The sequence below is a fragment of the Ochotona curzoniae genome, unplaced genomic scaffold, assembly GCF_017591425.1.
Source record: "Ochotona curzoniae isolate NIBS_2020 unplaced genomic scaffold, NIBS_Ocur_1.0 contig_4105, whole genome shotgun sequence".
NCBI lineage: Eukaryota > Metazoa > Chordata > Mammalia > Lagomorpha > Ochotonidae > Ochotona > Ochotona curzoniae.
In genome coordinates this window covers 3,875,453-3,897,382 of record NW_024466129.1, presented here as the reverse complement: position 1 = coordinate 3,897,382, position 21,930 = coordinate 3,875,453, and the positions used below count along the sequence as shown (strand labels likewise).

The following is a 21,930-nucleotide window of genomic DNA, read 5'->3' as shown; positions in this document are numbered from 1 at the left end:
ATAAATATTATATGCATATTATAATATATTTATATATATAAAACTTTGGTATTCAAAATAATTATCCAAATATACAAATCCTTTTAAAGAGAAAATATATAAAGATTTAAAAGCTATAAAGATTAAAGAGAAAAAGTATATTAGCAAATATTGAAATGCTTTCATCCAAGAGTAGTAACATCCTGCACTTACAAATAGGGTATCTCTATGAATATTCAATCTTTGATGTCTTTTTCAATTTGGCATTCTCTATACCCTGATTATTTCTTCAAGATAAATGCAGCCATAGTGCTCATTCTTCTGCCTTGAGAACTACCCCCAGGCTAGAGTGGGAAAAGTGTCTGGTTGTTTTCATGACACTGCATGGTCCTTACTGTGACGCAGAGCCTGGTGGAATCTGTCAGCCTACACTTACTGCAGGCATTAGTGTGCAAAGGGCAGAGGTAAGTAGCAGCCAGGGGACATCAGCTAGAAGAGGAGAAACTGAGATGACTTATAGGTAGGGGCAGACATCACAAAGCTACTATAAAGAATGGTCATTGCATAAATATTTCTCATTTCTGCCTCTTCATAGGTAAAGGTATTGCTATCTTCTGTGCTTAACCATGTAGGTTTATTGTCGACCTTCAAAGCACTAGGCATTATTATGTTTGCACTCATGGCAAGAATTAAGCGTCTATTAAAACACATGCCACATGGCCCATAAAACAGGAAACAAGCATTTGGGTCTCTTTATAAGCTTTTACACTGTCAAAGACCTTCAGCTCTTTGGCATCCGTGAAATGTCCCACTCTACCCTGAACAAACAGAGCCTTCCCATCCTCACTGAAGAGTGATTTTCACACCAAGAGACGGGGCTGGAGCTCTGTGACCCATGACTCCCCAGAGGCTTCCCACGGAGACCACAGTCTGCCATTCCGGAGAGGAGAGCATTTCTATTCCAGCTTCCAACAGATCATGCTTCACTGTTACTATTCCTAGTAGACAAGCTAAGATGCTTCAATCTCCTTAGACACTCATGTTAGGACAGCGTGACCCTTCTTGTGTTTGCTCTGCTTCCCAACCAAGCTGTCGATGCCTTCTGTTTGATCTACAAGTAGGATGTGCTGGCGAGGAGCCCCCCGCAAGAAGGAGAGATTCCAAAGAAGATTGTTTTTGTGTTCTTTGGAATAGAACCAAACAGGGGGATAAAGACTAAAAAAAAAAAAAAAAATCTTGCTTTAAAACCAAAGATCCTTGAGAGGGGAAAAGTTCTTGTAAAATGTTATTTTTTTATTGACTTATAATATCTTGGAAAAAATGGTTTTCAGCTGCAAGAAATCATCCAGGCTCCACAAGGTGACGTCAGATGCGTTCAGAGGGATATTCCTTCTGCAGCTTTCTTGGAGACCTAATGTTTTGTGGCTGCCATGTACTCTTCCCTGGACAACAGCCAGATTCCCTTTCCCTTTCTCCTTCATTACAAATAACTATAATTCCCTTAATTGATGGTTTAAGGAGATGATGACATCAAATGTCTTCAAGATGGAGACCGATCAGTATGTCAGAAGACTCAGAAAACAGAGGAAAGGAGAAGAGAGGAGAGGCGAAGGGAACAGTAGAACAGGAGGAGAGAGAAGAGAGAGGAGGGAAAAGAGAATTAGACACTGAGCCCACACTTAACCTGAGGTATCATTGAAGAACAGTTGAACACTTTCTCAGTTTCTGTGCTAGGGTTCCAACTGAAATTTGGAAGCCAGTCATTTGAGTTTTCTCCATTTTCTGTCCACTTTCTTTCTCCAAACCCTTCCAATTCGTGGCATGGTTTATTTGGGCTATCTGAGTGTTCCTGGATTCTCTGTCTGCGATTTACCAGTCTTGGCTGTTATCCATCTGTCCTCCCTCAACCCAGCAGCTCTGCTAATTTCCCTTGAGTGCTCTCCAAGAGGCCTCCTCCTCTGCCACCAACCTCATTAGCTGGTTCTATGCATCTCCCTTTTCTTCCTTGCTCAATTATCTCCCCAGTAATCAATTACCCTTCCAGATGGTAGTATTTATGCCATGCTGGTGGCACATTCGGTGTGGTTGTTCAGACGCTTAACCTCCACAGAAACACAGAAGTCAGCAAGTGTAAGAGAAAGAATATATTTTAAAACATCAGGAACAGTTGGAGGTAATTGCTAATTGCAATGATTGTGGAAAGCCTTACCTTGTTGAAAACAAAGTCTGGCGTCATGATTATTCTCTACACCAAGAGGCCAGTGTGTCTGCTCTGCAGAATATCCTCCCTGGTATAAAGCATGCATGAGTCTCAAAGTTAATCAGAACTGATGAAGATAAATGTCTTAGTTCCTCCACTAATGGGACCAAGCTCCGAAGTGGATGGATATTGTTCTGCAATTCAAAGCTTTAAACTTGTACTTCAGAAATGATTTATTAAGATGGATTTGCCATCCAAACAAGTTTAATCTCCAAGGGGAGGTAAAATGACATATATAAATGTAATAAAATTCATAATGGAGATGAACTGACCCTACAATGTGTATTAAAAAGAGACGCACTGCATTAATCTGTTTAATTTCTGCCAGAATCTACCTTATGTTCCTCATGCTCCGGAGATACCCAAACACCTCTCTGAAGAACTTGGATGAGCCAAACTAACAGCACATCCTGATTTATATGAAAATTGTCCGGGCCCGGTGTGATAGCATAGTGGTTAACGGCCTCACCTTGAATACTCCGGGATCCCATATGGTCACCAGTTCTAATCCCAGCACTCCACTTCCCATCCAGCTCCCTGCTTGTGGCCTGGGAAAGCAGTCGAGGATGGCCCAAAGCCTTGGGACCCTGCACCCACGTGGGATACCTGCAGGAGCTCCTGGCTCCTGGCTTCAGTTTGGCTCAGCTCCAACTGCTGCGGTCACTTGGGGAGTGAGTTATCAGAGGGAAGATCTTGCTCTCTGTCTCTCCTCCTCTCTGTATATCTGCCTTTCCAATAAAAATAAATAAATCGTTTTCAAAAAATTGTCCAAGAAGCAAGCTGTCCTTGAAGTTGAGGCTTGTCTTGCTGCCTGTTAACCCAGCCTCACTGAAAAATCTAAGTGTGTGTACAAGAAGCGACTCATACTTAATTTATAAGTAAAAGAGTAAAAGGATAACTCCTTGTGCTCTACTCCATCAGTTCAAAAACTCCTTTAGAAATAGAATAGTATAGAATAGAATAGAATAGAATAGAATAGAATAGAATAGAATAGAATAGAATAGAATAGAACAGAACAGGTAACTTATAGATAACAGACTCGAATCAGCACTAGACATTAGCAAAGCCATAAAGACATACAAGGAGAATTAAGAGTGATCCTGACAACCTCTTAACAGGAGGTCAAATGCACTGAGCAAGGTGGACCCCAGAGTGAAGCAGACAGACAGGAGGAGGCTTGTATCCCAACCCTGGAGACTCCCGGATCCTCACCAAGGACTATCAGTACGAGCACCAAGGACTACATCCCAACGGCCAAGGAGACCATGGAGAAATGGACGGCCCTCGGAGGCCAAGAACTCTGAGGTTATCCGCTTCCTCTCAGATCTCCCACATGGGATGGAAAATGCCCATATCCTTCCTCACAGAATCTAATGTCATCGGAACAATAGCTGGGAGCCCTGAGCGAACCTCAGAAACAGAACAACAGTAAAGTCCCTTTGGGACTCGGGAGGGGAGCTTTCTCTGGTCCTTACTTAGTTCCAACTTTGAATCCCCACCCTCTCTTGCAATAACCATCAGGGTCACTCCAGAACCACCTTCCCCCCCGCAAAAAAAAAAAAAAATTAGAGTAGACAGATAGAGAACAACAAGGAAAGCTTAGAACCAGACAGGAAACGGTCAGCGGGGCTCACATATACCTTACTAGGTAGGACAGAAAGATAAGTTATTCCTCATTAAGGCACTGAGGATTTCCCTACACAGCCCTGCTAAAACTGTTTTGCACTTCAACTGTTGACATATACCTTGTTAGAGTTATAAGCGAGCTTAGATTATCCTAAAATTTGCCAAGTTCAGTAAAAATTAAGCTTCAACACTATAAACTGCTAAATACTAAAGTGAAAATAGACACAAGACAGCTGAATAGTACCCTATAGTCATTTTAAGGTGTATAGAAGCCGGTTGTATACAAACTAAAATTGAAATGTCAATGAAGTAGTCACAGGATGTGGTTAAGAACTTGCATTTTCTAACATATTGATTACTCAATACCATGTCAGTTAACTCCATAATGTTGTGAATTGTTGTTGATGTTCTGTTGTGGCTTTTAATTGATCGCGATGATATTCTGCCAGCTCTACCTTCAGACCAGAGATGGTCTCCCCAAGAAAGCATTGAATTTATTTGGACAATAAGATGCTGGACTCCATGCTTGGTATATGCTTGCAATGAAAGAATCTTGACTGAATTTGAACTGTAATATTGCAAGGTGGAGGAATCCACCATGGAGGAAGGGCATGGGGAGGGGATAGGGGAATCCCAGAGCCTATGAAACTGTGTCACAAAATGGAATGTAATTAATTAAAAAAAGAAGAAGAAATTGATGGGCATTGTCCAAAGAGGAGTTGTTAAAGACACTGTGGTACATCTAATCCATGGACTATTACTCAGCCATCAAAAAGAGTGAAATCATGCCATTTGCAACTATAGGATACCAACTAGAGAGCATTATGCTAGTGAAAGAAGTCGATCGCAAAAGGACAAATACCTTTTGTTCTCTCTATATAAAAAAACCATCGTGCAATATTTTTAAGTTATATAACCCTTCCCATAATATTTTTGCTACAAGAAGAAGAATAAAAAAAGAAGAGGAGGAGGAAGAAGAAGAAGAAGAAATAATAATAATTGACAGGCATAATTCAAGAAAAGCCCCAGGCACCTGTTCAGCAGCCAAATCATCCATTAAGAGACTTGCATTCCATATCAATTAATCCTGGCTCAATTCATCCTTCTGGCTCTGACTCCAGCTTCCTGTTAATGCAAGCACTGCGAGGCAGTGTTAATGGCACAAGCACTTGGGTCCCTGCCACTCAGGTGGGGGACCTATATTAGGATCCTACCTCCTGACTCTGGATCAGCCCAGCTCTGGATATTATAGGAATTTGAGGGCAGAGTGAGAGGAGAAAAGCTCGCTCCTTTGTCTGTTTCTCTCTTCCCCTCTCAACTAAATAAACCAGGAATAAGTGAACACTCTTAAGATGTCTGAAAGAAGTTGAACTGATAAAAAAAAAAAATCATGTTGAAAATCAGCACATACATGATGAATGCACCCCGAATCCCACCTGCCAAAGTCAGAGCAAATCCCCTCCAGAGGAGGGTCCTGGCTGGCTCTATAGATGGGAAAGCAACTAGTTGCTCTCACAGAAGCAACTTTTGCCCAAACTTGGATAGCTGGCTTTCTGTATAACTATACCTTATCACTATCATAAAAAATTGTGGCTCTGCACCCTAAATGCACAGAAACATTCCCTCTACCACCCACCTTCCCTACTACTCTGAGCTTTCTAGTGAATATCACCTTTAATATGCTCCCCTAGTCCTCTCACTCGGTGCATACTTTGGACATTGTAGGCCCCACTGTCCCCCGAGCATCAATTGGCATTTCTCAAATGTCCAGTGCCACTTCAAACCCAAATATTTCTCTGGCCCTGTAAAAATTACACACCTGCTCACAAGCATATTACAATAGACCTCCAAAGATTCCACTTCCTTTCATTTTCCCCCATCCTGGTTGTATAATAAAGATGTAAGGCATCAGCCCATGACCCATAATCTTCTCCTTCACCAAGCTCCTAATAGGAATTAGCAAAATTTATGTGAAACCTCAATGAGACTACTGTGTTATTCTTGAATTCTTTTCTCAGATGACCTCCACCTGTACCCCTCTGGCCATCTACTATCATCAGAACTCTTAATCAGACTGATTTTCTTTTCATTTCCTATTTCTTGTACATCATTAATTTACCTCATCTACACTTCTAACTTTGTGTGTGGCCCTAATCCCCTCCAAGGACTACTTGGCATATTCAATATTTTTCATCCCCCTTAGCTCAATCTTATATTCCTTTGAGCATTAGTAGATGAAATTGGCTCTTTCTTTGGTACTGAAATTGAGGTCATTCATTGTAAAACCGATTTACTTACTCACCTATTTTTAAATGTTCTTTGTATTGGTACCCATGCTGCAGTTTTCTCAACAAATCAAACAGAACAATCCCCATTTTCGGTTACTCCTTCCCAAAGCAAACTTATGAACAGAAAATTGTCTTCATTGCCCATTCACTTTTTTTCCCCAAGTACTCTTTCATCCCAATATACTTGTCTGTCAACTGCGCTACTTTATCAAAATTCCTTTTATTAAAGCTGTCAGCGATCCCTCAATTTCACAATATGAAAAAGTCACCTTTTTCTTGGAACCTTTCGTGGCATTTTATGATATTAGTTACTTTGTCCTCCTGAAAGTTCTATTTTTCATTTGTGTTCACTGAGCATTCTGGTTTTTCTTTCTGCTTTTGACACCTCTGTTCAGACTCTGTGTTGTGGGGTGTTATTCTCTCTGCTGATCCTCAAAGATTTCCAAAAGTCTTAGTTGTGGCCCATTAGAGTATCAGATTCCATGTTCACTAGTGGGAACTCTCCCGTTCTTAAACTTTGAAATATCATCACCATTTACATACCCCCTGCAAATATATGCACCTATTAGGACCACATCTTCCCTAAGATTAAACTCTTATTTCCTTGTAGCAATTGGACATGACTGCTTTGTTTGCCAAAAGATATTTTGAAGTCAACATGCCAATGCAGTAGGCAGCTCTACTTGAGTACAACACAATTCAGTCACAAAGAATTTCATTGCATCTGAAACAGTGGGGCAGGTGATGAATGTGTGTGGTCACCATCTTTTTCCAACAGTGCATTGGCAAGGAGCATTGAGCTTGGTTAAACTCAAAGGATGTTTGTACCTGTGTACACGAACAGGACAAGGGAAAAAATATGATGGTATTTTGAATCCTGCCTAACCTTACGCTCCTGAAGAAAAAGCTAAAATCATTCTTCGTGACACAATTTGTGAATCCCAGGTACACAAGACATTCTGGTTTAAGGTCAGTAATAATCATAAGATAGTGGCCCTAACAATAAGGGCCACTATCTTAATTTCTGCCATAGTGAAGATTTGAGGAACATCAATCCCACGTGTAAACTTGAAAACTTAAAAACCTCATCTCTAAGTCAGCTAGTTAGCTTTTCCTCAGAGACACTTAAAACAGAATGTTGTCTGTAAATGTTAAATATCAGATGACAAGGAGAATATCATTGTTGCTGTTCAATGACAAATAGGTAACAAACCTCAGAAACTAGTAAGCTGAAATTTTAAGGCACACCCTGTTGGAGGCTTCTAGAAACACAAAGGAAATGGAACCATGTACAGCTTATGCACTGAGTCAATACCACTTGACTGTTTATGCAGTGTTAATATTCACACAGCAGAACTGGATGTGGAATGCAGTTTATCTCGATTATTAACTTACCAACCCTCCCCACACCCATTTATCCTGCTGGATCTCTTGCTGAATTATGCCAACTTGCACCATTCTTCTCCCAATGACACTCTACTCCCTTAGTGTGGTCACCCACTTGCTATTGGCTCTGGGCAGGAAAGACACAGCGCTGATCGCTACTCTCCCTCGGGACAATAGGCACAATAGGCTGATCTCATCACCACTACGCATCTCCAAGCAGGAATATGTTTGTCTCTCACTATTGAAATATGGAGAACATGTCAAGACTTGTCATACCCCAGATATTAACTCAGTTTTGCTATTCATGTGGGAATACATGCTACTATAAGCTAAACAGAATGTTTCTCTTAAAACGTTTTAGTGTTAAAATAACTTGAGAGGGAAATAAAGCAAGTAACTTTAGATTGGAAAGACACCAATGCTAACATCTTAATATTATCTGTGTTAGACAGAATAATGTCCACAAAAATGTTCATGTCCTGATTCGTCAGACTTGGAAATATTTTACCTTACAGGGAAAACAGACTGAAAATTTGAATGAAAACCCAGATCTTAAAATTGGCTATTCCTGACTACCTAATTAAATCTAATTATTTGCGTTCCTAGAGCAAAAGAAATTGAGGCTTGCATTGTGGAGTATCAGGTAACTACACAGCTCCCTGCAATGCTGGCATCTCACGTGTGTAACGGTTCAAATCCCAGCTACTCCATTTCTTATCCAAGCCCCCGCAAATGGCCTGAGAAAATATGGTCAAAATCCTTCAGCTTCTGCCACCCCCGTGGGAAGGTAGGAAGCCATGATGAAGCTCCTGGGTCCCGGCTTTGATGAGCACCTGATTAAACATTCTCATCATCTAGGTAATGGAAGCCGTGTCTGTCTGTCTGTCTGTCTCTCTCTCTCTCTCTCTCTCTCTCTCCCATCCTTTAAAATAAATCAAGATAACTTTTTTAAAGGAAAAATTTCTGTTTGTGGCCCGAGATAGAGATATGAGGATGGAAGCAGGTGAAAGGTGTCTCAAGCCAAATAAATTGGATGATTTCTAGAAATTAAAGACAGCAACAAAATAGCTTCCCATGTAGACTTTTCAGAAAGATACACAGCCCTTTTGGAGTCTGGATTGCCTGGTGAGACCCATGTCAAGCTTGTGATCTACAAAATGAAAAAATAATAAAATTGTGTTGTCTCAAGTCATTACCTTGTGGTAATGTGTTCCCACAGAAGTAGAAAACTAATACATCTCCTTTCATTTAAATATAATATCTTTGGAAATAAGAACACAGAGGAAGGAACATTTGGCTTCAAAAGATATTTAAAGAAAGGATCTGTTTTAAAAGAACTTTCCTGTGATACCAGTCCTCTGAGCTCAGAGGAAGGACAAGAGCATATCCCAGCATTTTAGTAATTTAGTTACCGTTTTGAGAGAGCCATACCAACCAGATTGTCTAAATGGGAAAAGTGAAAATAATTACCACACTCCAAGTGCAGCAGAAGAACGAGAATATGAGGCACAACCAAGAACAACATAGTGGAAATGGTCCCCAATAGATCCCCAACGAAAATGACCAAAGCCCTGGAAGGATCTCAAGCGACAACTTTTTGGTCTCAATCCCATCTCTTTCATTTATGGGTCGAGTGGCCTTGGCAAGGATTCTATCATCCTAACACCTTAGTCTCCTCATCGATAACATGGAAATCATGAAAACAGCTCACAAAGTTATAGGGAGGAGAAACAGCAACACGTAATGTGATCCATCAATACTAAACAAGATGGGCCCGGCGCGGTGGTGCAGTGGTTAAGGTCCTCCCTCGCCTTGCACGCCCGGGATCCCATATGGGCGCCGGTTCTATCCCGGCAGCCCCACTTCCCTTCCAGCTCCCTGCCTGTGGCCCGGGAAAGCAGTCGAGGACGGCCCAAAAGCTTTGGGACCCTGCACCTGCGTGGGAGACCCAGAAGAGGCTCCTGGCTTCGGATCGGCATAGCATCGACCGTTGCGGCTCACTTGGGGAGTGAATCATCGGACGGAAGATCTTCCTCTCTGTCTCTCCTCTCTGTATATCCGCCTTTCCAATAAAAAATAATAAATCTTTAAAAAAAAAAGAAAATATTAACCAAGTTATGTTATGAATGGCAATACTTGCAGCTTTAGATGTCTGCAAGGCCACCTACAAACTTCAAAAAAATATAGGAAACCAAAGACTTGGTGTAAAAACTGAAAGATTTGGTGGGGAGGTAATAGTAGACAAAGGCATCCCTTGCTTAGGAAGCTAACTCAATAAAAGGGAGGCGATGGCTCAGTTTAGAAAGGCAGGGAGTATACTGAGGATGGGAATATTTTAATGAAAATAAAATACAGATGGAACCTTTCTCAGCAAAAGCTATGACTGGGCTCTCTAAAGAACAGTGTTTATCCTTCACCAAGCAGGTTCCAAAGCTGAGACTGAGCATGGATATTGTGATGTGTGAGGACTTCCAAGTTGAAGGGCTGTGCCAGCATTGGGATTCTGCAAATATCAGCAGCAGGACTGCTCACAAACGCCTTTCTTGATTCTCACCAACTTCAGGAAATGAAAAAGACATATGATAGCTTGATTTCTACCCTCATGAATAAGACCTCGCTGGTTTCATAGTGAATGAGCTCCCTCAATGAAAGAAGTCAGGTGTTTTATTACATGCAACAATCAATGCAGCAACGAGTCAAGCTCTAGTCAACACGATCCCCAAAAGGAGAAAGAGCTCTATGGCCTGGGATGTCAAAGGAAAACATGGTCCATGTAATTGGAAAGACAGAAGGGTTAAAAATCACGTTAATCCTAGATGGCCCAAAACAGAGTAGAAAAGAGATACTTCAAAAGGAACTTTATGGTATAGAAGACTTGATGTTGAACTAAAGCATTAACAGACCATGGAAACATTATGTAGACCTTGGAAAGGAGGAATACACAAAAATGCAAAAGGCAAAAGTGATAAAATGTGAAAGCAGTTTTAACATGAAAAAGATGCAAAAGGTGATATAGGAAGACAGATAGTGTTAGAGAAGACAAAGTAAGAAAACCTGAACTCTTAGAAGTTTGCTTTGCTAACAGCACAGATAATCAGTAAAGTGGATCATTTATTTCCTCTGATGTATAAAAGTTATCAAACTTAATTTAGCACCATTCTAACCAGATACTTCATCACCGTTTTATTATTTATACACCAGTCTCATGAAGTTAGCACAGCTATTTTATTTAGCAGATTAGAGACCAAGGTGTGACTCATGTGGAAGACTCACATGGAGTTCCAGGATCAAGGTTTCAGCCTGGCCCAGCCACAACTCATGAAGTTAGCACAGCTATTTTATTTAGCAGATTAGAGACCAAGGTGTAGGTAGCATTGTGCTGCAGCTGGTGAAGCCACTGCTTGGGGTACCAGCATCCGCTAATAGAACTGGTTTCCAACCACAGCTGCCCTGCTTCCAATCTAACTACTTGCTAACGTGCCAGGAAGTCAGTCGGTGATGTCTCAAATACTTTGCTGCCCTAGCTATTGTGGCCATATGGGAAGTGAACCAGTAAAAGGAAGGGTGTTTTCTCTTATCTCTGTTACTCTTTCAAACAAATACAGTAAATTTGTTTGTATACAGATGAAATGTTTTACCCAAAACTACACAGTTTGTAAGTTCTAAAGGAACTACAGACTTGTGCCTCCTACTCAAAAGCATGCATTATTTGTTCAATTATAAATTGGTTTTGGGCACAGTGCGATGGCTCAATGGCTAAATCCTTGTCTTGCTTACATGCCCTGGAGTCCCAAATGTGCCCCAGTACATGTCCTAGCTGCCCCACTTTCCCTCTTCCACCCAGGAAGCAGTAGAGCATGGTCCCAAGCCTTGGGACCCTGTACCCACATGGGAGACTCCGAAGAATCTCCTGACTCCTGGCTTCAGGCAGGAGATGGCCAGAGGGTCACCAAGGACGTGGTAGATCTGGCTCTGAGTCCTTTGTTAGGTGACCTTTGATCTCTAATTAACCTGGAATCATTTAGTACTGTAGTTCCGGTACTTTATCTTTTACTATTTTTTCCCTTAAGCCAGAAATCGGTATTTCAAAGTGCTTAGAGTAGTTGCTGGCTTTTGACATTTTTGACTTGCAACCTTTTGAGTGACTTTGAGGCCCATGGAATATATAGTATTTTGTAATTTCGCCAAGGAGACATTTTTAATTCCCACTGAACTCTATGCAAGAACGCCTGACCCAGCTACTGCTTTAGCTTAGCTAACTCCGTAGCATTCCGTTTTTTTCTTCTTTATCTTCACTTGACAGCCTCATTTATTTACTCATTCATTCAGTGTCTGTTGAATTTCTGTGTCAGGTTCTGTTGTTGGCACAGGTGATACAGCAGTGACCCTGAGCATCCTTGAAATGGCGGAGAGATGTCAGATTATCATTTGAAGACTGGCTCCTACGGGCTGACTCGAGTTCCCCTCATACTGAGCCTCAGTACGTCATTATATAACCTTATCTAGAAAGAGATCTACTGGAGAGGTCATTTTGGATATGATGACATCTGTAGCATGAGTCCTAACCCCAGTACGGCAAGTGTGCTTATACAGAGAGAAAATTGGTGAAACAAACAGGAAGCAAGAAGAACACATGGTAAAGGCTAAGGAAGAGTCCAGGGTGATGCTTGTTTGCTAAGGAACACCAAAGATGACCCGCTGAGTTCCAGAAGCTGGTGGAGGCCTGAACCACCCTCAGAGCTCCCAGAGAACTAACCCTGGGACACTGGGTGGTACACCTCCAGCCTCCTTAAGTGTTGCACTGTTGTTATGTAAACTATCCTGTTGGTGGTAGTTTGTCAGGGCAACACCAGGCAACAAATACAAAGCCTTTAGGGAAGGGGCAAACTATTACAAACATCTCTAACAAAAATGTAAATATGGCAGAACAAAACTTGTCATAAAGACAAAACAATAATTCTGAAGAAAACGAGGAACTTTCGTAAACTTAGAAATAGGAATATGGGTAGACTTCAGAAAACCTTGCAATGTCAAGAAGCTGTTAGACTCTGAAGCCCAAATGTTCAGACACTGGGGGTTATGACTGAATACATAACCTCTTTAAACTTTGTTACCTTGGGAACTTGTCTGTTACCTTGTACTGTGTGTGTGATCGGTTGCAGCATACAGGTACAAACGATGAAAATAAATACTGAAAAAATTAAGAAAACGATTGACTTATTTGAAATAGAGAGGAGGACACAGAGTTCTTATACCTGCTAGTACACGTTCCAAATGGCCACAACTGCTGGGGCTGTGTCATGCCAAAGCTCACAGTCCCGAGCTGCTCCAGGTTGCTCACGTGACTGGCAGGCTGTGCCGGGCTAACCCCAGGAGTGCGGAGCTACTTCCGGGTCGCTCATGTGACTGGTGGGCTGTGTCACGCTGAAGCCAGGAGTCTAGTGCTGCTTCCGCGTCTCTGACGAGACTGCAGGCGCCGTGCCAGGCCGAAGCCGGGAGAATGGAGAGTTCTCTGGGTCTCTCAGGAAACTGCCGGCGCCGTGCCAGGCCGGAGACCGGAGCTTTCTCTGGGTCTCTGAGGAGACTGCCGGCGCCGGGCCAGGCCGAAGCCGGAGACCAGAGCATGGAGAGTTCTCTGGGTCTCTGACGAGACTGCCGGCGCCGGGCCAGGCAGAAGCCGGAGACCAGAGCATGGAGAGTTCTCTGGGTCTCTGACGAGACTGCAGGCGCCGTGCCAGGCTGAAGCCAGAACGGAGAGTTCTCTGGGTCTCTGAGGAAACTGCCGACGCTGTGCCAGGCCGGAAACCGGAGCGTTCTCTGAGTCTCTGACGAGACTGCCGGGGCCGTACCACGCCGGACGCCCGGAGACCGGAGCTTTCTCTGGGTCTCTCAGGAGACTGCCAGGCCGGAAACCGGAGCGTTCTCTGAGTTTCTGACGAGACTGCCGGCGCCCTGCCAGGCCGAAGCCGGGAGAATGGAGCGTTCTCTGGGTCTCTCAGGAGACTGCGGCGCCGTGCCGAAGCCGGAGACCGGAGCATAGAGAGTTCTCTGGGTCTCTGAGGAGACTGCCGGCGCCGGGCCAGGCCGAAGCCGGGAGAATGGAGAGTTCTCTGGGTCTCTGAGGAGACTGACGGCGCCGGGCCAGGCCGAAGCCGGGAACCTGGAACTGCTTCCCGGTCTCTCATGACTCCCAAGGCCGAGCCAGGCCGAAGCTGGGAACCCGGAGTTTTGCCCTGTGTCTCATGAGATTTCCGGTGCCGCGCCAGACAAGTGAGAAACCTGGAGCGTCCTCTGGGTCTCCCATATGGGAGTAGCGGCCGAGGGACTTGGACCATCTTCTGCTTTTTCCCCAGGAATATTAGCAGGGAGCTGAACTGGAAGTGGAGCAGTCTGAACTGGAAGTGACATGCATATGGATGCTGACAATGGAGCGTGGCTTTAGCCACCATTTCACAGTACTGTCCCCTGACAAACATCTTAAGTCACTGGGCTCTTCTGGGATGAGCACATGCCAGTTTCAAAATCCTGTATTGAATTCATCTGGAGGCAGGTTGGTCTTTAAGTTTTTCTTTCTTTTTTGTTAAATATAATGTGTAATGTGCTATTATGTTTTCTTTCCTTAAAATTAGGTATTGTAGAACTGGTTTATTTTTTTATTCTTAATGAGTTAGACCTCATTTAATTTCATCCCTAATGTTCTAAAATGCTGCATGTTGGTTTTCTGGTTTTAAAAGCAATTAGTAGATAAAACACACAAGTCAAGGATATAATTGAAATTGGCCTTGACAATGTAAAAGTTAAGGTACAATGGAAGGAAATTAAACATGGGCTAAAAGAACATCCTTGTATGGTGAAAAATCCAGATGCTGTACAAAACTGATGGATGAATTAAGTTTTAAGGAGGTTTAACGTTCACTGAAGCTGCAAAGATAACAGCTGTATCCTTAAAAAAACAGTTCTTCAGCATGAATTGGAAGGAGTTAGCAGGGAACAGGGTAAATTAAATTTGCATTTTTTGAGGGGGCTGTGCAGGGAATAGATGGTGTCCTGTGAGATGGCAGGGCGTGGCAGGTAACCAGGTAACCTCAGGTAAACACTGAGGACTGTTGGCTCCTCCCTTTTGTGAACAGGTGGGGCAGGTTTAGGTTTTGGTTTAGCTTTTGCCATGGATGTGATTTCTTGGTTAAAAAGATGTGGGGAAAAATTGTGTTGACCATAACAGTGTGTTTTCAAACAAGTAGCATGACAATCAGATATCCCGGTGAGTATGAATTAGTTGAATTTTTACGCAATGCAGCACTTCAGGATTGGGAAGTAATATAGAAAGGCTGAAACACTGGAGCAACTATTTCACTGACTCTTACACACACATGAAGATTACTTTCCTACATTTTGTAGTTTATTTTTTTAAATTTTAGATTTTTTCAGATCCAGGTAGAAATTAAGAACTCTTTTGAGGAGGTGGGTCTCTTTCTAATCTGCCTTTCATGTATTTTGAGACTTCTAAGCATTATTCATGGTTAGTTTGATTCAGTTTGTACATACTGCCTTGAAATGTACAGGAGCATTTGAAGTAATCACCGTAAGTATCTCAGATCCTGCCCTGTACAGTGTGGCCACTTAAGGAGTGAAACAGCAGATGGAAGATCTTTCTCTGTGTCTCTCTTTCTCTCTTCTCTCCTTCTCCCTGCAAATTTTCCTTTCCAATAAAAACAAATCTTTAAACATAAATAAATAAATTGGTTTCTCTATTATCTATTAATCACTGTATTGAATCTTGACAACAAAAATATATGTACATTATGGCTCTTGTTTTTAAGGAGTTTATCAATAGGACAATCATGTAAATAAAAAGTATTGAACATTCAAGTTCTAGACTTCTTTTCCTTTCTTGGCCACATTTATTACCAGATATTTGAATTTTTTATAATGATTTTAAATGGGGTTGCCTATTAGATATCTGTTTCTGTAGTTTATTTCAAGTATGTGTCAAAAAGGAAAGAAAAAGAGTAGGTTGAAGAACGTTCCTTACTCCCCTGTATTGCTGTTGCGCTATTCACAGCAATCAAGATACAATATCAATCTACGTGCCCATTGATGAACAAATTGACAAAGTATATATACATACAGATATATATAATATGTGTATTTGTGAGACAAAACATTATTTAAACATTCAAAAATAAAACATGTAACCATTAAAGCAACATGGATGGAACTAGAGACCATTGTTGTTCCCCATAAGTCAGTATGGGGAAACAAATACTGTATTTTCTCAATTACGTGCAGAAACTCAGATAGTTAAAATAAAAATAATAATAGTGGTTCCCAGAGTTTTAAGACTGGGTAGCTAAGGCAGAAGGGAATGTTGAGATGATAGAAAGCATCAGGATGCAGTTGAACAGGAGCATTAAGAGCTGATAACAGGGTCAGGATTGTGATGCAATGTGTTAAGCCACTTTCTGCAAACTCAGCAGTGAATCCTAGCTGCTCCTCTTCCAGTCCAACTCCCTGCTAACTCACCTGGGAAGGCAGCAGAAGATGGGCCAAGTACGTGGGCAACTGTGACTCATGTGGAAGACTCACATGGAGTTCCAGGATCAAGTGTAACAATCATTTGAAGAGTGAACTAGTGGGTGGAAAATCTCTCTCCCCTCTCTCTCTCTCTGTTCTTCCTTGTCCCCACTATGCTGCCTTTCAAATAAATAAATAAATCTTTGTGGAAAAGGAGTTAATTAGGCCATAGGAACTTTTCCCCTGTAAATAAAATCAATGGCATTGTAACAAAGGGTTCACACATTGTTCAGTTCTCTTACTCTATCTTGTACCATTTGAGCTCACAGCATTTCTTTTCTACAGAGAATAAAGCAGCAAGGCACCGTCTTGGAAGTGAAAATCAGACTTCATCAGGGAACCACATCTTCCAGCACCATAATCTTAGACTTCCTAGCCCCCAGTAATATGAGAGAATAGATTTCCTATCATTATAAATTACCCAGTCACTGAAATTTTGCTATGGAAGAAGTAATAAACTGTGACTATTCGCAACGTATTATTGATGTTAAAAAGTCATGCAGTACAACAGTAAATTTGATATAATCTTATTTAAAGTTATACATATGTCAATGCAGATTTCTAGACTTCTAGGAGGTAAAGCAATTTGTTAGTTAAAGGACTTTTATTCGCACACTTTCATATTTTTTCATATTGGGTAATTTTACAGAAACAATGTGAGTATTTTTAAATTACACACAAGTGTGAAGTTTATGGAAGAATTTGGTTCCACCATCTCCTGCCACATCGATATCCCATAGGAATGCTGGTTCAGATCCAGGCTTTTCCACTTGCAATTCAGTTCCCTGCTAGTGGTCTGAGAAAAGCACTCAAAGACGGCCCAAGTGTTTGGGTCCCTACTATCCATGTGGAAGATCATGTGGAAGCTTCCAGTTCCTAGCTATAACTCCTTTTAAATAAACATTAGAAGTAAATAAATAATTGTATGTTTATGGGAAATAGTATGAATAAACTAAGCACAGATTTTAAAAATCTTTCCTTCAGCAAAATAAATGTAATTTAATCTTCAAAAATATCGATATATTTCAATAGAAAAATGACTAATAGGGAGAGACACAAAGAGCTTTGATCCACTGGTTTGCTCTCTAGATAACCACTACAACCAACCTTGGCCACCTGAAGCTAGGAGCCACAAGTTCTGGCTGGGCCTTTCATGTGGTTGGCAGAGACCTGAGCACCTGGCCCATGATTCCAGGTGCCTCACCAGTAAGCCGGATCAGAAACAGAGCAATTGGGACTCCAACTGGCTCCCTGACGTGATGTTAGCCTCTCAGGCAGTACCTTCAAGTGCTATGCCATGCTAACAGCCCCTAATTTAACTTTCACAAACATTTTTGAAGCATCCTCAGATACATAAATTTAGGCCATTGTTTTTTCATTAATTTGACAAATTTCCCAGAATTCAAGTATTATGCCATCTCAGTGTGGAGGCAGTGTAATACACCAGCTGGTATATTATCAAGTGCTTATTCAATAGACACAATGTTCATTAGCAGTGAATTTATGCTAATGGAAAATAAGGCAGAGAATACTCCATTCTTCCCTTTTCCCATGTTCACCAATACTGCCTTGCTATAAAATTGCCCTAAATCACAAGGTCCCATTACATCTGAAAGAGCTGAACTTGAACAAGCAGCACACAAACCTTGCAGCAACAGGGGAGGAAAGTATATCTAACAGCCACTCACTTGATCTTAAACAACTCTTTGTACAGTGACTAAAGACATAGCAGGTTCTTGGCAAAAACATTGTGTAATGATAAACTATTGTGGCCTTAGCAGGAATGGGCAATGTGATTCCACAGGCATTACACTGGATTAAAAATAGGAAGCTTTTCCCAGGAGGAGTGGCCCTTGTGGGTAACTGGAGCGGATACAATGTGTTTCAGCTAATGGTAAAAATTTGTGAAGTCATTTGATATTTTAGTCACTTCCCCTTTGTTTTCTCTTCTCCTAAAGCTCTTTGTCCATCATTTTAGAACACTTTAGGTTTTCTTCGAATCCTATTTTCTGGTAATCTTTCTCTATGCATTACACACACTGCCTCACACACACCAACACCTTCCAGAAGTCAGTTATTTTTGACAATAAACAAGCACCAGATTGAACTCACATTCTTATTTTACTCAAATGGGGAAAAGCAGTGGATTCTATAAAAATTTAGATGATTAGAAATCTTTCACACTTTTACTTCACTGGCAAGAGTGACAGTAATTAATTCAGAAATTAATAAGAACAATAGCTGAATCTCGGACCCTTTCATCAGCAGTCAGGATAATGTTGATCAATCCTGGACAGCATTATTATCCTTAAAGAGTGTGTGATTCAATGTTGGGGGTTCGCAGAGAGGAATGTTTAGAAGGTGCTTGATTGGTAGGAAAAAGCAAAGGATGTATGGGAGCGCTCAAGGGGGAGAGCACCGATAGGAATTTGCTGGTTGTGGATATCTTCTGAGAACTGCCAGCCATACCAAGACCTAGAATACACACAGGTGTGTCCAGGAAAGGTAGTGAACGCGTTGGCATGAAGTCCCAGTGGCCTGAGAAAGCAGGGAGCTGCATATCGAAGGATAGTAGGAAAAATGATGTGAAAGACATTGGCAGTGACCAGTTCATGGTATTTCTTGCAAACCATGGTAAGACATTTAGAATTCTTAAACACAGAAAAGTAGCCTGGTTAGATTCACCTCTTAGCAAGATCATTCTTAAGACAATGTGACATTAGAATCGGAGGACTGCGAAAAGGCTGCTGTTGAACTCAAGAGATATCTTAGAATCAAGAGAAGCTGACAGTGAATGGAGTGAGGAGAAGCAAAAAGAAAAAGAGGTCAAGATGGTCCCTGAGTTTTAAAATTGAGTAACTGAGTAGCTCATTTTCCTGGAGATGGGAACTAGGAGAAGGATCAGGTTTAACTGATGGTTGAGTCTGATGGCAATCAAAGCAGACATACTTACTGGATAATTAGACACACATTCTATAGATTTGAGGAGGACATAGATTTAGAAAGCATTAATATATTCATAGAAAAGCATTACAGATAAATGTCTGTAATTGTAACTTGCTAACTTCCTAGTAAGTTCATTTAGCACAGCACATACTTAGGGAAGCAGCAAAGAGAAAGGGAATGAGAGTTCATTTTCCAAAATATGTCCAGCATTATGAAACCTGAACATCTAGAAACAGACAATATTGGTTTTGCTCTGTTTTGAAGTGACTATTGACAGAGATTTTCTGAGGGTCTCCAAGGCCTTGGTCTGGTCCAAGACAACAACGTATAAAGCCCAAGGAGTAGTGCATTTTAAGGAATGGAGTGAAGGAAAGAAAATGGCCAAGAGGCTGGAGAAGGAGCAGCGAAAGGTAGGAGGAAAGCCAGCAGAGTCGGCATCTCCAAAGCCAGGGAGAAGGCCATCCATTCCAAATGCTCCTGGCACGTAGAGTAAAAGAAGAACAGAAAAGTGGCCGCCAGCAGCAGAAATAAGAGAAGGGTTGGTAACTGACAGAAGCAATCAGAACAGAAGAGACTGAAGCATGTTGCAGCAGCTTCAAGAGTGAGTGAGGGGGGAAAGAAGAGGATGGGCATCCAGAGGAATCCCACAATGAAGGAGGAGACGGAAGAGGCAAGGGCAAAGTAAATCAGGAAGGCGAAGAAAGTGAAATAATTTGTTGTTAGAGAAAAGATGGACATTAATCGGTTCAACAGGAAGAAGACAGAGAAAAGGGACAATGCAGAGGGACAGAAGCGAGCAGGAAATCGAGGAGGTGGATGTACAGAATTCAGCACAAGAGCTGCTACAAGGGTGCTGCTACTGGCCTGCATTGGTACCCCACGCTGCTCTGACTGCAGGCTGTTTATATATCTTTGCAGGCCCCTAACTTTGGAAAATTCTCTTAGCACCCTCAGCATCTTTCGGGCACATCACCTGTTACGTTATGCATATGGCTGGTGGAAAGAAAACTGTTTCTCTCTCTAACCGAAGTGCACTGTTGCCACTAATAAGAGTGTTTTTCAATATTGAAGTGCTGAGGGGAGACCATTTTGCTCGCAGTGCCAGAAATTTGTTTGGGTGCCAGTTCTAGTCCCAGCTGCTCTAGTTCTGATCCAGCCCCTTGATAATATATCTGGAAAAGTAGCAGAGAATGGCCCACATTCTTGATCCTTTAGACCCATGTGGGAGACCCCAAAGAAACTTCTGACTCCAGACTTCAGTCTCTGCCTTTGCATTGTCATTTCTCAACTCTGATCTTCTTTCAAAAGAATACCAGACAACCTGAAAACGTTCATTTTATTGTGTTAGCAAGCGAAGAGAATCATATCAGCATACACAGAGACAACCACCATACCCTCATTTTCCCACTCCCACCCACCACTTTGGTCCCTTACCTCACTTCCCCTGAAAGCTAGGGACCACAAAGCCAACCCTTTCAGGCACAGTCCCCCTTCCTTTTTCAAGTTGGAAACACGTTTCCTCACTCTTTGTCCTTTCCCACTCCCACTGTCATGTTCTGAAGCCATCTGAGGATCATTTGTTGGCTGAGTGATCAGATTCAAACCAGGGCCTCGCAATGACGCACACTCTTGTGGTCTCGCTGTGTTTACCAGGGAGATTCGATTCCAGCTGGATTTCCCTTCCCCAGGAAGCCTAGAGCTAAGCAATTTCAACATTTTTCTCTGTCTACCCCAGCATTCCCCACCAATCTCTTCACCACTAACATTTCTAAAAGGTCGGTGTTTGTGTGTGTATTCGTGTGTGTGACTCTGGACTAGGATTCTCCAAACTGTGGATTGCAGGCAAAATCCAGCATGTGACCAGTTTTGTAGGACACATGAGCCAAGAATGGTTTTACAATTTTAGATATGGAAAAAAACTGGTAGAGAAACAAAAAGAAAATGCAACAGAGATCATATGTCATTTGTAGTCTACAAATTCACAAAGTCTGAAATATTCACTATCTGGACATTTACAGAAAAGATTTGTCAACCCCTGCTTATAGTAAAGTATGTTTCTAAAGCACGGATCTGAATTCAGATAGACATGGATTTACCATATGTATTATATGGTTCTGCCATCTGCCAATTATGTGGCCCAAACATATGTTTTAACTTCATCAGTCTCACTTTTCTCATCATAGGCAGATGAATGATTCACTTTCCCAATTGAGACAAGGAAGAAATGGAATGCTATCCAAAATAACACTTAATGTACAGCCTACTTATATAAAAGGTAAAATAAATTGTAGCTGTTTTAAATCACTGTGATTCAAGGAGATCTAATAAAACAATGCAATTTCAGACCAAAAAGTGAATTTTCATAGATGGATCACTTGATTCTCAAAAATAAGGGGCCTGGAGGAAATGTATAGTCATGGTTGCTTTCAATTAGAAAGGTATAGGATAAATTCTTCCTAAAATTTAGAAAAATGTAGAATGATTTGACAAAAACTTTCAAAGCATAATTTCTTTATTTAAAATACGTATGCATACAGAGAGAAAAAGAAACAAAGTGATTCTTTACCAGACACTACTCAAATGCCCACAACAACTGTGGCTGGAATTGACTGAATCGAGAAGTCAGGAACTCAATCTGGGCCTTCCATATGGGACGCAGCGACCCAAACACTGGATCCGTCATCGTCTTTGTCTTCCAAGGTGCATGTTAGCAAGGAACTTGGATTGGGAGAGAAGCTGGAACTTAACCTCAGTCTCTCAAAATTGGAAGCCCAGTGTTCCAGGAGACAGCTGTTATGACAAGCCCTGCCCCATTGCTGTTTGCACTTTCTCCTAAGTAAAAATTCAGGAGATGTCCTTTTGCCTCCACCT

General features: G+C 41.7%; 1 protein-coding gene across 1 annotated transcript in view; it reads right to left on the bottom strand.

The window, feature by feature from the left end:
• The window catches only part of PAPPA2 (pappalysin 2), a 226,694-nt gene that overhangs the window by 147,449 nt on the left and 57,315 nt on the right, over positions 1–21,930 (bottom strand). The gene's annotated exons all lie outside the window — the stretch shown is intronic.